We start from the raw sequence: 15,504 nt of genomic DNA on the forward strand, positions 1-15,504 counted from the left end.
ATCACAAGTGTTTTTGTCTCTGGCCTGTTGGTATTCCATTGTCAACTCTGGTCTCTCTCTGCTCAGCAATACACCACAAGCCAGTGAGTAAACTGGCCCTAGTTCTCTGCCGCTCGGAACCACTCGGGGTTCGCTAGTTAGAATGAAGAATTTGATTCAATCCTCCCAGAAAACTAACCGTCTCTGGTGTTTCTTGCCTGTTTCTTGAGCGAGTCCAGCACCCAGAGTCTTACCACCCTTCCTTATTTGTTCGTTACTCAGTTTCCTTCAGGTGCCTTCCCTGTAGCAATAGGGCCGAGCTCATCAGTTCAGCAGAAACACATGTCCCGCTCCTCCAGTGTGTAGTTGGTTCTATTAAAATGCTTGTATGTAGGCTTTATACACCTCCCCCGCCCCCAAAACGATGGAGTCTCCACCCTACTTAGAACACAATTAGCCAACTCTGCTATTTTTAAATTTTATTTTTTTGTTCACTGGATGGGCATTGCTGGCAAGGCCAGTATTTATTACCCATCCCTAATTGCCCTTGAGAAGGAGGTGAGGGCCACCATTTCAGAGGGCAGTTAAGAGTCACCCACATTGCTGTGGGTCTGGAGTCACATGTAGGCCCAGACCGGGTAAGCACGGCAGATTTCCTTCCCTAAAGGACAGTCTTGAACCAGATGGGTTTTTACGACAATCCAGTTTCACGGTCAATATTACTGATGCGAGCTTTTTATTCCAGATTTATTTAATTAACTGAATTTGAACTCGTGTTTCCAGATCATTAGTCCAAGCCTCTGGATTACTAGTCCAGTGACACAACCGCTATGCTACCGTACCTGGTAACATATTATCTTACTTCAGTACCAACACCTGTAATGCGATACAAGCTACAAGTAGGATTGAATTTTGGTTTTGCTGGGCATTTTTGTGTTTGTTTATGAGGAAAATGCAAAATCGCCAGCTTCCAAGCTTTGAGCTCCCCACATCAAGCCTAACTGCTCAACCCTAAACCATATTGGCTTATGTAAGGCTGCATAGACTCATAGCCTGGCTTGCAAAACCCAGCGACCACCTGTTTGACCATTTGGGAGTGATTGAACGGGCTAGAAGCAACCAATTCTGCGGTGAGGGGGCCAGTATTACACGAATGGTCAATGAATCCCCTCGCCCAGCCCTTACTCCTATGCCTTCACTATCAGCGTAAGAATACTGGTTCCCTCGCAGTCTTGCCGTTGGATCACAGAACAGTGGGATGTGCAGTTAAATACGCTTTGTGTTAGCTAATAGGTGTTCAAAATAATGAAACGGTTTGAGAGTAAACAAGGTGAAACTATTTCCACTGGCAGGAGGCTCCGTAACCACAAGACGCAGATTATAATAATTGGCAAAAAAAGCGGTGGTGGGGGGGGGGGGGGGAAAAGAAGAGAGATGAGAATATTTTTACGCTGTGAGTCGTGATCTGGAATGCGCTGCCTGAAAGGGCAGTGGAAACAGATTCAATAATTTTCAAAAGGGAATTGAATCTCAACTTGAAAAAGTTGCATGATAGTCTTTGAGCGAGCCGGCAAAATGGGCCAAATGGTGACGACCTGTGCTCTGTGATTCTATTATAAGTGGGTTCACATCTCAGTCTGATTGATGGGGGTCTTGTAATCTTTGACAGACAGTGAACACAATGCACCAATTCATTTTATTAAAGGATGGGAGACTGTGTTTCTTTATCTCCAACTGCACTGATTATTTAAGGGCTGTGTCACTTGCTCCATGCATATAACTTTAAAAAGAATATATATATTTTGTTGATGTTTTCTTTCCCTGTTTTACTCTGGTCTTAATATAATCTTTTCTCAACACAACAAATAAAACCTGGGTTGCTTGCCAAAATGGGGATGGTGGTTGTGTGTTTTAATTCTGATTTAAATATCTCCATTTTTTTTTAAAAAAGCATACGGGATCCTGTGCTTTATTAATAGAGGAGTTGAGTACATAAGGAAGTCATGCTAAATCTTTATAAATCACTGGTTAGACGTCAGCTAAAGTAGTGTGTTCAATTCTAGGCATTGCACTTTAGGAAGGATGTCAAGACTATAAGAGAGGGTGCAGAGGAGATTTACTAGACTAATACCAGTGATGAGTGACTTCAGTTAGTTGGAGAAGCTGGGCTTAGCCTGCTCTACTCTAAGGAGGACAAGGAGAGATTTGATAGATGTGTTCAAAGTTAAGAAGGGTTTTGATCAGAGTAAATAGATACTTTCCACTGGCAGGAGGATTGGCAAGCAGTGGACACAGATTTAAAATAACTGGCCAAAAAGTTAGGGGGGGGGAATGAGAATTTTTTTTTTTTATATACAGTGTTATGAGCTGAAATGCACTGCCTGAAATGGCGGTGGAAGCTGAGTCAATAGTAACATTCAAAAGGGAATTAGATGAATACTTAAAAGGGGAAACATTTGCCAAGGCTGTGGGGAAAGAGTGGGGGAGTGGGGCTAAGTGGTTAGGCCCTTCAAAGAGCCAGCACAGCCATGATACGTTAAATGGCCTCTTCCTGTGCTCTGATTGCTGATGTCTTTCTCTCACTCTTGTTGCTTGCTGCCTGGATCCTGCATCGCCGTCTCTTGTACTCGTCCAGCCAGTGGATGAGAGCAAAGGAATGACCTAGCAGGGTTGTGTACCGTTTTTCTGGAAAATCACCAATCTAGTGGAACTGCCGCAGTAGCAATGTTTTCGTTTATATCTGAAGTGCTATAGATGAGATTATACTTGAATCAATTATGGACACCAAACTTCAGGTGGGATATATTGGCCTTGGAAAGGGTAGATTCACCAGAATGATACTGGGGTTTAAAGAAAGAACTTGGATTTATATAGCACCTATCACAATCTCCGCGTATCCCACCGCACCAAAGCAATTAAGTACTTTTGAAATGTATCCATTATTGTAATGTCGGAAACATGCAGCCGATTTGTGCGCACAAGATGCCATAAGCAGCAATGTGATGATGACCAGATAATCTGATTTAGGTGTTGGTTGAGGGATAAATATTGACCAGGACATTGGGAGAACAGCTCGTCTTTGAAATTGTCATGGAATCTTTTGCATCCATCTGAGGCCAGACAGGGATTTGGTTTAATGTCTCATCTGAAAGATGACATCTCCAGCAGGGCAGCACTCCCTCAGTGCTGCACTGCAAGTGTCAGCCTAGATTTTGTGGTCAAGTCTCTATAGCGGGGCACTCTGGATACGGTGCCTAACTAGCATACCTCAATTGGGGATTGAGTTTAAGGATTTCATAATCTCTCTAACTGAGCAACATCACCTCCAGGCCACACACCATCCTGACTTGGCGAGGTTCTTCATTGTCACTGGTTCAATATTCGTGGAATTCACTACCCAACACCATGGTGGGATTTCCATAAGGCCGACAGCCATTCAAAAAGGTCCACCATCCTCTCGGGGCAACTAGAGACGGGCAATAAAAGCGACCTTGCTAGAACCTCACAGCTGGAGAACAATTTTTTTAAGTGGTCGGTATAGTCCATTTTCTATTAGGCTCTAGTTCAGTAGATGGTTTTGCACATGGTTCTTCACACCATATGTATTGACCAGTCAAGTGTCAACCATATCTCGCCTCTTGAGTCAGAAGGTTGTGGGTTCAAATCCTACTCCAGGGACTTGAGCACATTATCTATGCTGCCACTCCCAGTACAGTACCGAAGGGATGCTGTCTTTTGGATGCGATATTAAACTGCCCTCGCAGGTGTGCGTAAAAGATCCTATGGCACTATTTGAAGAAGAGCAAGGGTGTTCTCTCCGGTGTCCTGGCCAATATTTGTCCCTCAACCAACACATAAAGCAAGTGATCTGGTCATTTATCACATTGCTTTTTGTGGCTCTGCGCAAATTGGCTGCCGCATTTCCTACATTACAACAGTGACTACACTTGAAAAGAACTTCATATGCTGTAAAGCGCATTGAGACGTCCTGAGATCGTGAAAGGCACTGTAGAAATGCAACTTTTGTCTTTTTCTTTTCCTATTGCATCGTCGTCTCTCCCTGCTCACAAGTTCAGGAAACACTTCTGTTCCACTGCCCACTCACCGCTGCCTTCGATTCCGTAAGCATTTGCCATGCCGTTCAATCAAGCCAGCACCTCAGCAAGTCAACCGTGCACCAGTCAAGCAAGCAATCGAAGAGGAGACTGAGCAACAGTGCACACAGCGGCTTACCCAGGACATAATTCGAAACGAAAGGGCATTTATTTAAAGACTTGAATAGGATTTCCTGGTCAATACAGGATACTTTGGATGAGGACAGAAATCCATGTTTAAAAATGAAATCACAGAATAATGCAGCACATTGCTGTTCCCCACTACTCTTCTAAAGTTCGAGCACTGATTGAGAAGAACACAGGGTATAAAGAACAAAGGTCTGGAAAGTCATAAACCACAGAGGAGTCCATTTGGCCTAATGTGCCTGTGCCAGCTCTTTGAAAAAGCAGTCCAATTAGCCCCATTCCCCAAAGCCCGCTAGTTTTTTTTCCCTTTAAGTATCAAATTGCCTTTTGCAAGTTACTATTGAATTTGCTTCCACCAGGCGGTGAATTCCAGATCGCAACAACTCGCTGTGTAAAAAAAAATCTCATTTCCCTCATGGCTTATTTGCCAATTATTTTAAATCTGTGTCCTCTGCCACTGGAAACAGTCTCTCCTTATTTACTCGATCGAAATCCCTCAGAATTTTGAACACCTCTATTAAATCTCCCCGTAACCTTCTCTGCTCTTAAGGAGAATAACCCCAGTTTCTTCAGTCCCTGCATATAACTGAAATCCCTCATCCCTGGTACCATTCTGAAGGCCTTGACATCCATTTTTGTCCCAGTAATAGGATTGGAAACCAGACCTCAGTGAAATTTAAAAAAATGTAGACTCCTACTGGGATACAGTTTTCTATGGACACCAGAAACATTAAGTCTTCAGTGTATTATCTGGTTATAGAAACATAGAAAATAGGTGCAGGAGTAGGCCATTCGGCCCTTCTAGCCTGCACCGCCATTCAATGAGTTCATGGCTGAACATGCAACTTCAGTACCCCATTCCTGCTTTCTCGCCATACCCCTTGATCCCCCTAGTAGTAAGGACTTCATCTAACTCCCTTTTGAATATATTCAGTGAACTGGCCTCAACAACTTCCTGTGGTAGAGAATTCCACAGGTTCACCACTCTCTGGGTGAAGAGGTTTCTCCTCATCTTGGTCCTAAATGGCTTACCCCTTATCCTTCGACTGTGACCCCTGGTTCTGGACATCCCCAACATTGGGAACATTCTTCCTGCATCTAACCTGTCTAAACCCATCAGAATTTTAAATGTTTCTATGAGGTCCCCTCTCATTCTTCTGAACTCCAGTGAATACAAGCACAGTTGATCCAGTCTTTCTTGATAGGTCAGTCCCGCCATCCCGGGAATCAGTCTGGTGAACCTTCGCTGCACTCCCTCAATAGCAAGAATGTCATTCCTCAGGTTAGGAGACCAAACTGTACACAATACTCCAGGTGTGGCCTCACCAAGGCCCTGTACAACTGTAGCAACACCTCCCTGCCCCTGCACTCAAATCCCCTCGCTATGAAGGCCAACATGCCATTTGCTTTCTTAACTGCCTGCTGTACCTGCATGCCAACCTTCAATGACTGATGTACCATGACACCCAGGTCTCATTGCACCTCCCCTTTTCCTAATCTGTCACCATTCAGATAATAGTCTGTCTCTCTGTTTTTACCACCAAAGTGGATAACTTCACATTTATCCACATTATACTTCATCTGCCATTCATTTGCCCACTCACCTAACATATCCAAGTCACTCTGCAGCCTCATAGCATCCTCCTCACAGCTCACACTGCCACCCAACTTAGTGTCATCCGCAAATTTGGAGATACTACATTTAATCCCCTCGTCTAAATCATTAATGTACAGTTTAAACAGCTGGGGCCCCAGCACAGAACCTTGCGGCACCCCACTAGTCATTGCCTGCCATTCTGAAAAGTCCCCATTTACTCCTACTCTTTGCTTCCTGTCTGACAACCAGTTCTCAATCCACGTCAGCACACTACCTCCAATCCCATGTGCTTTAACTTTGCACATTAATCTCTTGTGTGGGACCTTGTCGAAAGCCTTCTGAAATTCCAAATACACCACATCAACTGGTCCCTTGTCCACTCTACTGGAAACATCCTCAAAAAATTCCAGAAGATTTGTCAAGCATGATTTCCCTTTCACAAATCCATGCTGACTTGGACCTATCATGTCACCTCTTTCCAAATGCGCTGCTATGACATCCTTAATAATTGATTCCATCATTTTACCCACTACCGATGTCAGGCTGACCGGTTTATAATTCCCTGTTTTCTCTCTCCCTCCTTTTTTAAAAAGTGGGGTTACATTGGCTACCCTCCACTCCATGGGAACTGATCCAGAGTCAATGGAATGTTGGAAAATGACTGTCAATGCATCCGCTATTTCCAAGGCCACCTCCTTAAGTACTCTGGGATGCAGTCCATCAGGCCCTGGGGATTTATCGGCCTTCAATCCTATCAATTTCCCCAACACAACTTCCCGACTAACAAGGATTTCCCTCAGTTCCTCCTCCTTACTCGACCCTCTGACCCCTTTTATATCCGGAAGGTTGTTTGTGTCCTCCTCAGTGAATACCGAACCAAAGTACTTGTTCAATTGGTCCGCCATTTCTCTGTTCCCCGTTATGACTTCCCCTGATTCTGACTGCAGGGGACCTACGTTTGTCTTTACTAACCTTTTTCTCTTTACATATCTATAGAAACTTTTGCAATCCGTCTTAATGTTCCCTGCAAGCTTCTTCTCGTACTCCATTATCCCTTCCCTAATCAAACCCTTTGTCCTCCTCTGCTGAGTTCTAAATTTCTCCCAGTCCCCGGGTTCGCTGCTATTTCTGGCCAATTTGTATGCCACTTCCTTGGCTTTAATACTATCCCTGATTTCCCTTGATAGCCACGGTTGAGCCACCTTCCCTTTTTTATTTTTACGCCAGACAGGAATGTACAATTGTTGTAGTTCATCCATGTGGTCTCTAAATGTCTGCCATTGCCCATCCACAGTCAACCCCTTAAGTATCATTTGCCAATCTATCCTAGCCAATTCACGCCTCATACCTTCAAAGTTACCCTTCTTTAAGTTCTGGACCATGGCCTCTGAATTAACTGTTTCATTCTCCATCCTAATGCAGAATTCCACCATATTATCGTCACTCTTCCCCAAGGGGCCTCGCACAACGAGATTGCTAATTAATCCTCTCTCATTACACAACACCCAGTCTAAGATGGCCTCCCCCCTAGTTGGTTCCTCGACATATTGGTCTAGAAAACCATCCCTTATGCACTCCAGGAAATCCTCCTCCACCGTATTGCTTCCAGTTTGGCTAGCCCAATCTATGTGCATATTAAAGTCACCCATTATAACTGCTGCACCTTTATTGCACGCACCCCTAATTTCCTGTTTGATGCCCTCCCCAACATCACTACTACTGTTTGGAGGTCTGTACACAACTCCCACTAACATTTTTTGCCCTTTGGTGTTCTGCAGCTCTACCCATATAGATTCCACATCATCCAAGCTAATGTCCTTCTTAACTATTGCATTAATCTCTTCTTTCACCAGCAATGCTACCCCACCTCCTTTTCCTTTTATTCTATCCTTCCTGAATGTTGAATACCCCTAGATGTTGAGTTCCCAGCCCTGATCATCCTGGAGCCACGTCTCTGAATTCCCAATCACATCATATTTGTTAACATATATTTGCACAGTTAATTCATAGAAACATAGAAAATAGGTGCAGGAGCAGGCCATTCAGCCCTTCTAGCCTGCACCGCCATTCAATGAGTTCATGGCTGAACATGAAACTTCAGTACCCACTTCCTGCTTTCACGCCATACCGCTTGATCCCCCGAGTAGTAAGGACTTCATCTAACTCCCTTTTGAATATATTTAGTGAATTGGCCTCAACTACTTCCTGTGGTAGAGAATTCCACAGGTTCACCACTCTCTGGGTGAAGAAGTTTCTCCTTATCTCGGTCCTAAATGGCTTACCCCTTATCCTTAGACTGTGACCCCTGGTTCTGGACTTCCCCAACATTGGGAACATTCTTCCTGCATCCAACCTGTCCAAACCCGTCAGAATTTTAAACGTTTCTATGAGGTCCCCTCTCACTCTTCTGAACTCCAGTGAATACAAGCCCAGTTGATCCAGTCTTTCTTGATAGGTCAGTCCCACCATCCCGGGAATCAGTCTGGTGAATCTTCGCTGCACTCCCTCAATAGCAAGTATGTCCTTCCTCAAGTTAGGAGACCAAAACTGTACACAATACTCCAGGTGTGGCCTCACCAAGGCCCTGTACAACTGTAGCAACACCTCCCTGCCCCTGTACTCAAATCCCCTCGCTATGAAGGCCAACATGCCATTTGCTTTCTTAACCGCCTGCTGTACCTGCATGCCAACCTTCAATGACTGATGTACCATGACACCCAGGTCTCGTTGCACCTTCCCTTTTCCTAATCTGTCACCATTCAGATAATAGTCTGTCTCTCTGTTTTTACCACCAAAATGGATAACCTCACATTTATCCACATTATACTTCATCTGCCACGCATTTGCCCACTCACCTAACCTATCCAAGTCACTCTGTAGCCTCATAGCATCCTCCTCGCAGCTCACACTGCCACCCAACTTTGTGTCATCCGCAAATTTGGAGATACTACATTTAATCCCCTCGTCTAAATCATTAATGTACAATGTAAACAGCTGGGGCCCCAGCACAGAACCCTGCGGTACCCCACTAGTCACTGCCTGCCATTCCGAAAAGTACCCATTTACTCCTACTCTTTGCTTCCTGTCTGACAACCAGTTCTCAATCCACGTCAGCACACTACCCCCAATCCCATGTGCTTTAACTTTGCACATTAATCTCCTGTGTGGGACCTTGTCGAAAGCCTTCTGAAAGTCCAAATATACCACATCAACTGGTACTCCTTTGTCCACTTTATTGGAATCATCCTCAAAAAATTCCAGAAGATTTGTCAAGCATGATCTCCCTTTCACAAATCCATGCTGACTTGGACCTATCATGTCACCATTTTCCAAATGCGCTGCTATGACATCCTTAATAATTGATTCCATCATTTTACCCACTACTGAGGTCAGGCTGACCGGTCTATAATTCCCTGCTTTCTCTCTCCCTCCTTTTTTAAAAAGTGGGGTTACATTGGCTACCCTCCACTCGATAGGAACTGATCCAGAGTCAATGGAATGTTGGAAAATGACTGTCAATGCATCCGCTATTTCCAAGGCCACCTCCTTAAGTACTCTGGGATGCAGTCCATCAGGCCCTGGGGATTTATCGGCCTTCAATCCCATCAATTTCCCCAACACAATTTCCCGACTAATAAAGATTTCCCTCAGTTCCTCCTCCTTAATAGACCCTCTGACCACTTTTATATCCGGAAGGTTGTTTGTGTCCTCCTTAGTGAATACTGAACCAAAGTACTTGTTCAATTGGTCTGCCATTTCTTTGTTCCCCGTTATGACTTCCCCTGATTCTGACTGCAGGGGACCTACGTTTGTCTTTACTAACCTTTTTCTCTTTACATACCTATAGAAACTTTTGCAATCCGCCTTAATGTTCCCTGCAAGCTTCTTCTCGTACTCCATTTTCCCTGCCCTAATCAAACCCTTTGTCCTCCTCTGCTGAGTTCTAAATTTCTCCCAGTCCCCAGGTTCGCTGCTATTTCTGGCCAATTTGTATGCCATTTCCTTGGCTTTAATACTATCCCTGATTTCCCTAGATAGCCACGGTTGAGCCACCTTCCCTTTTTTATTTTTACGCCAGACAGGAATGTACAATTGTTGTAATTCATCCATGCGGTCTCTAAATGTCTGCCATTGCCCATCCACAGTCAACCCCTTAAGTATCATTAGCCAATCTATCTTAGCCAATTCATGCCTCATACCTTCAAAGTTACCCTTCTTTAAGTTCTGGACCATGGTCTCTGAATTAACTGTTTCATTCTCCATCCTAATGCAGAATTCCACCATATTATGGTCACTCTTCCCCAAGGGGCCTCGCACAATGAGATTGCTAATTAATCCTCTCTCATTACACAACACCCAGTCTAAGATGGCCTCCCCCCTAGTTGGTTCCTCGACATATTGGTCTAGAAAACCATCCCTTATGCATTCCAGGAAATCCTCCTCCACCGTATTGCTTCCAGTTTGGCTAGCCCAATCTATGTGCATATTAAAGTCACCCATTATAACTGCTGCACCTTTATTGCATGCACTCCTAATTTCCTGTTTGATGCCCTCCCCAACATCACTACTACTGTTTGGAGGTCTGTACACAACTCCCACTAACGATTTTTGCCCTTTAGTGTTCTGCAGCTCTACCCATATAGATTCCACATCATCCAAGCTAATGTCTTTTCTAACTATTGCATTAATCTCCTCTTTAACCAGCAATGCTACCCCACCTCCTTTTCCTTTTATTCTATCCTTCCTGAATGTTGAATACCCCTGGATGTTGAGTTCCCAGCCCTGATCATCCTGGAGCCACGTCTCCGTAATCCCAATCACATCATATTTGTTAACATCTATTTGCACAGTTAATTCATCCACCTTATTGCGGATACTCCTTGCATTAAGACACAAAGCCTTCAGGCTTGTTTTTTTTTAACACCCTTTGTCCTTTTAGAATTTTGCTGTACAGTGGCCCTTTTTGTTCTTTGCCTTGGGTTTCTCTGCCCTCCACTTTTCCTCATCTCCTTTCTGTCTTCTGCTTTTGTCTCCTTTTTGTTTCCCTCTGTCTCCCTGCATTGGTTCCCATCCCCCTGCCATATTAGTTTAACTCCTCCCCAACAGCACTAGCAAACACTCCCCCTAGGACATTATTTAACAGTGGCGTGCATCACAGCCAGGCCCAGACGCTGACATTTTATTGTAGTGGTCACTCGATAGCGATCAGGAATAATTTTCCTCCTTTTTTCCCCTCCAAGTGGTAGAACCGTACAGCACCGAAGGAGCCCATTCGGCCCATCGTGTCTGTGCCGGCTCTTTGAAAGAGCGATCCAGTTAGTCCCACTCCCCCCTGCTCTTTCCCCATATAGCCCTTGCAAGTTTTTTTTTCTGTTCAATATTTAAAAAAAATTAGTATTCAACATTATATCATATTCCCTGAATCAATATTTGAAAAATAAAAATGAAGGAGCAATGTGGTAATCATATGCTGTTCATTGAATACACATCAATGATGGTGGATTACGGAAAATACTCAAAACATAACCCCTGTGCCCATTAGTTATCGGACTGGCATCACTCGATAGTGACTAGAAACTAGCCAGGCCTGACCAGGGCTATTTATAGGTGTTCAACTACAATTTAAACTTTCATTATTATTAGAGGCTGGGTTGTTTTCCCAGGGTCTGTCTCGGGATGGAACAGCACCGGCACAGTCTGGGCTGCACCTCATTCAAAAAATAAAATGAAATAAAGACTGACTATTTTTTTTTAAACAAAGCAGCCAGCTCGATCCAGCTTTAAATTGTCCCGGTCGCCTAGCAACCGTCACCCGGGCGGCGAGGCCACAGCGCGGGAGAGGCGGCCAGGGTTAGCGGCAGGTTAGGGGCTAGTTACTGAGGTTAACCGGCCAACCGGCTAGTTAATAACCGGCCAGTGGGCAATTGTACTGAAAGGCCGGGCACTAGTTACTGAGAGACTAGTTACTGAGGGACTGAGAGATTAGGGACCAGTCACAGAGATTAGGGAGTAGTTAATTAGGGACTGAGAGATTAGGGACTAGTTACTGCTAGACTGAGACTAGTTACTGAGGGACTGAGAGATTAGGGAGTAGTTAATTACGGACTGAGATATTGGGGACTAGTTAATGGGGACTGAGAGATTAGGGACTAGTTAATGAGGGACTGAGAGATTAGGGACGAGTTAATGGGGGACTGAGTGACTAGTTACTGAGAGACTGGGACTAGGCAATGATTAATGAGAGACTAGGGACTAGTTATTGAGAGACTAGGCCATGTTTAGCGAGAGACTATGGATTAATTATTAATCTTTAATATTGGTTGTTGAGAGGCAATGGACTGGATATACTGAGATATTTAAATTCGCTATTAACTGGTTAAACACTAGTTATTGTACACTAGGCACAGGTTAGTGTAAAGATAAGGATTAGTGACTAACCAGGTAAACACTATATATAGAACTAGGGAACAGCTAGTGAGATATTAGGGGATTTTACTCACCTATTAAGCACTAGTTATTAAGAGAGCATGCACTGGTTAGTTAAAGATTAAGAATGTGTTACTACCTAGTTAAAAATGAATATGGAAAGATTATGGACTGATTTCTGAGAGATTTGACATTGGTTACTAACCAATTAATGACTAGTTATTGAGAGATTAAATACTGGTTAATGAAACATTACTGAGAAGATGAAGGATTGATTGGTTAATGACAGTGCTATATTAAGATATTACAGACCAGTTATTTAGAGATTAGGGACAGGTTAGCGAGAGATTAGGGATAAAGTACGAACTGGATAAATTTGAGAGATTAGGGAGTAGTTAATAACTAGTTAATGACTAATTATTAGGAGACGAGGGCTGGTTAATGAGAAGTTATTGAGAAGGATGATAGATGATTGGTCAATGTCTGGTTCGTGAGAAGTTAGCAATAGATTAGAAATAGTTTTTTGAGAAGCTAATAAGTAACTGGTGTTTTTTTAATAGTTAGTCAAAAGTATTGGCTAGTTTTGAGAGGTTTGGACCGTTTAATAAGTTTTAGGATTAGTTGCTAACCAGTTAAAGAATAGTTACTGTGATGTGACAGGCTGGTTATTGAGACACTACAAAGAAGGTAGGTTGGGGATTGATTGGTGTTTATTAGTGAAAAGATATTGAGGGGTTAAGGGACTGACTCGAGAGGGTAAGTGGAGCTGGAGGGGTTGATGAGCAGTTGGGGTCCACTCGTTCCTCCTTCAATCTCTCCGTTCCTTTCTCCTTCTGTTATTTTTCGTTCCTCCGATTCAGGATAAGGAGCGACACATGCAGAATCTGGCTTACAAAATGTGACGCCGGTTCTCCTTAAAAATGACCAGAAACCAAGACTGGCGATTCCCTTAGGTGGCTCCGTCGCTCTCACCTCAGAGTCAGCAGGTTATGAGTTTGAGGCCCCTGAGTACAAAATCCAGGCCGACACTCCCAGTGCTGTACTGAGGGAGTGCTGCACTGTCGGAGGGGCTGTACTGAGGGAGTGCTGCACTGTCGGAGGGGCAGTACTGAGAGGGAGCACTGCACTGTCGGAGGGGCAGTACTGAGGGAGCGCTGCATTGTCGGAGGAGCAGTACTGAGGGAGTGCTGCACTGTCGGAGGAGCAGTACTGAGGGAGTGCTGCACTGTCAGAGGGACAGTACTGAGGGAGTGCTGCACTGACGGAGGGGCAGTACTGAGAGGAAGCACTGCACTGTCGGAGGGGCAGTACTAAGGGAGCGCTGCATTGTCGGAGGAGCAGTACTGGGGGAGTGCTGCACTGTCGGAGGAGCAGTACTGGGGGAGTGCTGCACTGTCAGAGGGACCATACTGAGGGAGTGCTGCACTGTCGGAGGGGCAGTACTGAGGGAGTGCTGCACTGTCGGAGGGGCAGTACTGAGGGAGCGTTGCACTGTCGGAGGGTCAGTACTGAGGGAGCGCTGCACTGTCAGAGGGTCAGTACTGAGGGAGCGCTGCACTGTCGGAGGGTCAGTACTGAGGGAGCCCTGCACTGTCAGAGGGTCAGTACTGAGGGAGCGCTGCACTGTCAGAGGGTCAGTACTGAGGGAGCGCTGCACTGTCGGAGGGTCAGTACTGAGGGAGCGCTGCACTGTCGGCGGGTCAGTACTGAGGGAGCCCTGCACTGTCAGAGGGTCAGTACTGAGGGAGCGCTGCACTGTCGGAGGGTCAGTACTGAGGGAGCGTTGCACTGTCGGAGGGTCAGTACTGAGGGAGCGCTGCACTGTCGGAGGGTCAGTACTGAGGGAGCGCTGCACTGTCGGAGGGTCAGTACTGAGGGAGCGCTGCACTGTCGGAGGGTCAGTACTGAGGGAGCGCTGCACTGTCGGAGGGGCAGTACTGAGGGAGCGCTGCACTGTCGGAGGGGCAGTACTGAGGGAGCGCTGCACTGTCGGAGGGGCAGTACTGAGTTTTCATTTTGTTGACGAAATAACCATTTGGACGAGGGGCTGCAGTCCGAGGCGGACAAGTCATATGGGGAGTCGGGGGTGTGGGGGGCGGAATTTCCCCAGCGAACCCGTGCATATTCCCAAAACGCTGTGTTTATCACCCCCTTCCCGCGAGAATCCTGCACCCTTTTGGAGTAGCCACAGCACCCCTGGCTGCAGTACTCGGAGACCCTCTGTATCTCGAACCCAGTGTTTAGGAAGTTATGCTACAGCTATGCAGAGCCTGGAACAAGGGGGCATAACCTTAAAATCAGAGCCAGTCTATTCAGGAGAGACCACTCCTGGAGTACTGTGAATGGTTCAGAGGGATATATTGGCTTTGGAAGGAGTCTAGAATGTTACCGGGGCTCCAAGGGTTTGATTATGAGGAGGGATTACACAAACCAGGCTTGTATTCCCTGGAATATAGAAAGAAAGATGTGCATTTATATAGTGCCTTTCACGACCACCGGACGTCTCAAAGCGTTTATAGCCAATTAAGTACTTTTGGAGTGTAGTCGTTGTTGTAATGTGGGAAACGCGGCAGCCAATTTGCACACAGCAAGCTCCCACAAACAGCAATGTGATAACGACCAGATAATCTGTTTTTGTTATAGAAGGTTTTTCTATAGAAGGTTAAGGGGTGATCTGATTGAGGGATTTAAGGATTTTGAAAGGAATTGACAGGGGAAAATAGAGAGAAACCTTTTCTGCTGGTGGGGGGGGAGTCTGGAACAAGGGGACATAACCTTAAAATCAAAGGAGATTTCCCCAGCGAACCCGTGCATATTCCCAAAACGCTGTGTTTATCACCCCCTTCCCGCGAGAATCCTGCACCCTTTTGGAGTAGCCACAGCACCCCTGGCTGCAGTACTCGGAGACCCTCTGTATATCGAACCCAGTGTTTAAGAAGTTATGCTACAGCTATGCAGAGCCTGGAACAAGGGGAGAGGTTAGGATACACTTCTTCACGCAAAGGCTGGTCGGAGTGTGGAACTCTCTCCCACAAAAGGGCAGTAGATGCCAGCTCACTTAATGTTAAATCTGAGAGCAATAGGTTTTTGCTAACCAAGGGTATTAAGAGGACAGGAAGCCAGAGCAGGTGGGTAGATGGAGTTAGGTCACAGATGAGCTGTGATCCGATTGAATGGCGGAACAGGCTCGAGGGGCTGAATGGCCTCCTCCTGTTCCGATGTTCCTTGCCGTGATAGGAGAGTCATGAGGCTCTGGGTCAT

General features: G+C 45.4%; 1 protein-coding gene across 1 annotated transcript in view; it reads left to right on the top strand.

Annotated features, from left to right (window-relative positions):
• Nucleotides 1-11,643: 11,643 nt before the first annotated feature.
• Nucleotides 11,644-15,504, top strand: part of wdr97 (WD repeat domain 97) — a 184,065-nt gene continuing 180,204 nt past the window's right edge. Inside the window, exon 1 of the mRNA XM_070881917.1 lies at nt 11,644-12,930. The gene's annotated coding sequence lies outside the window, so the exon portion shown is untranslated. The remainder of the gene's footprint in view (nt 12,931-15,504) is intronic.

This window comes from Pristiophorus japonicus, chromosome 5 (genome assembly GCF_044704955.1).
Source record: "Pristiophorus japonicus isolate sPriJap1 chromosome 5, sPriJap1.hap1, whole genome shotgun sequence".
In the NCBI taxonomy this organism is placed as follows: Eukaryota; Metazoa; Chordata; class Chondrichthyes; family Pristiophoridae; genus Pristiophorus; species Pristiophorus japonicus.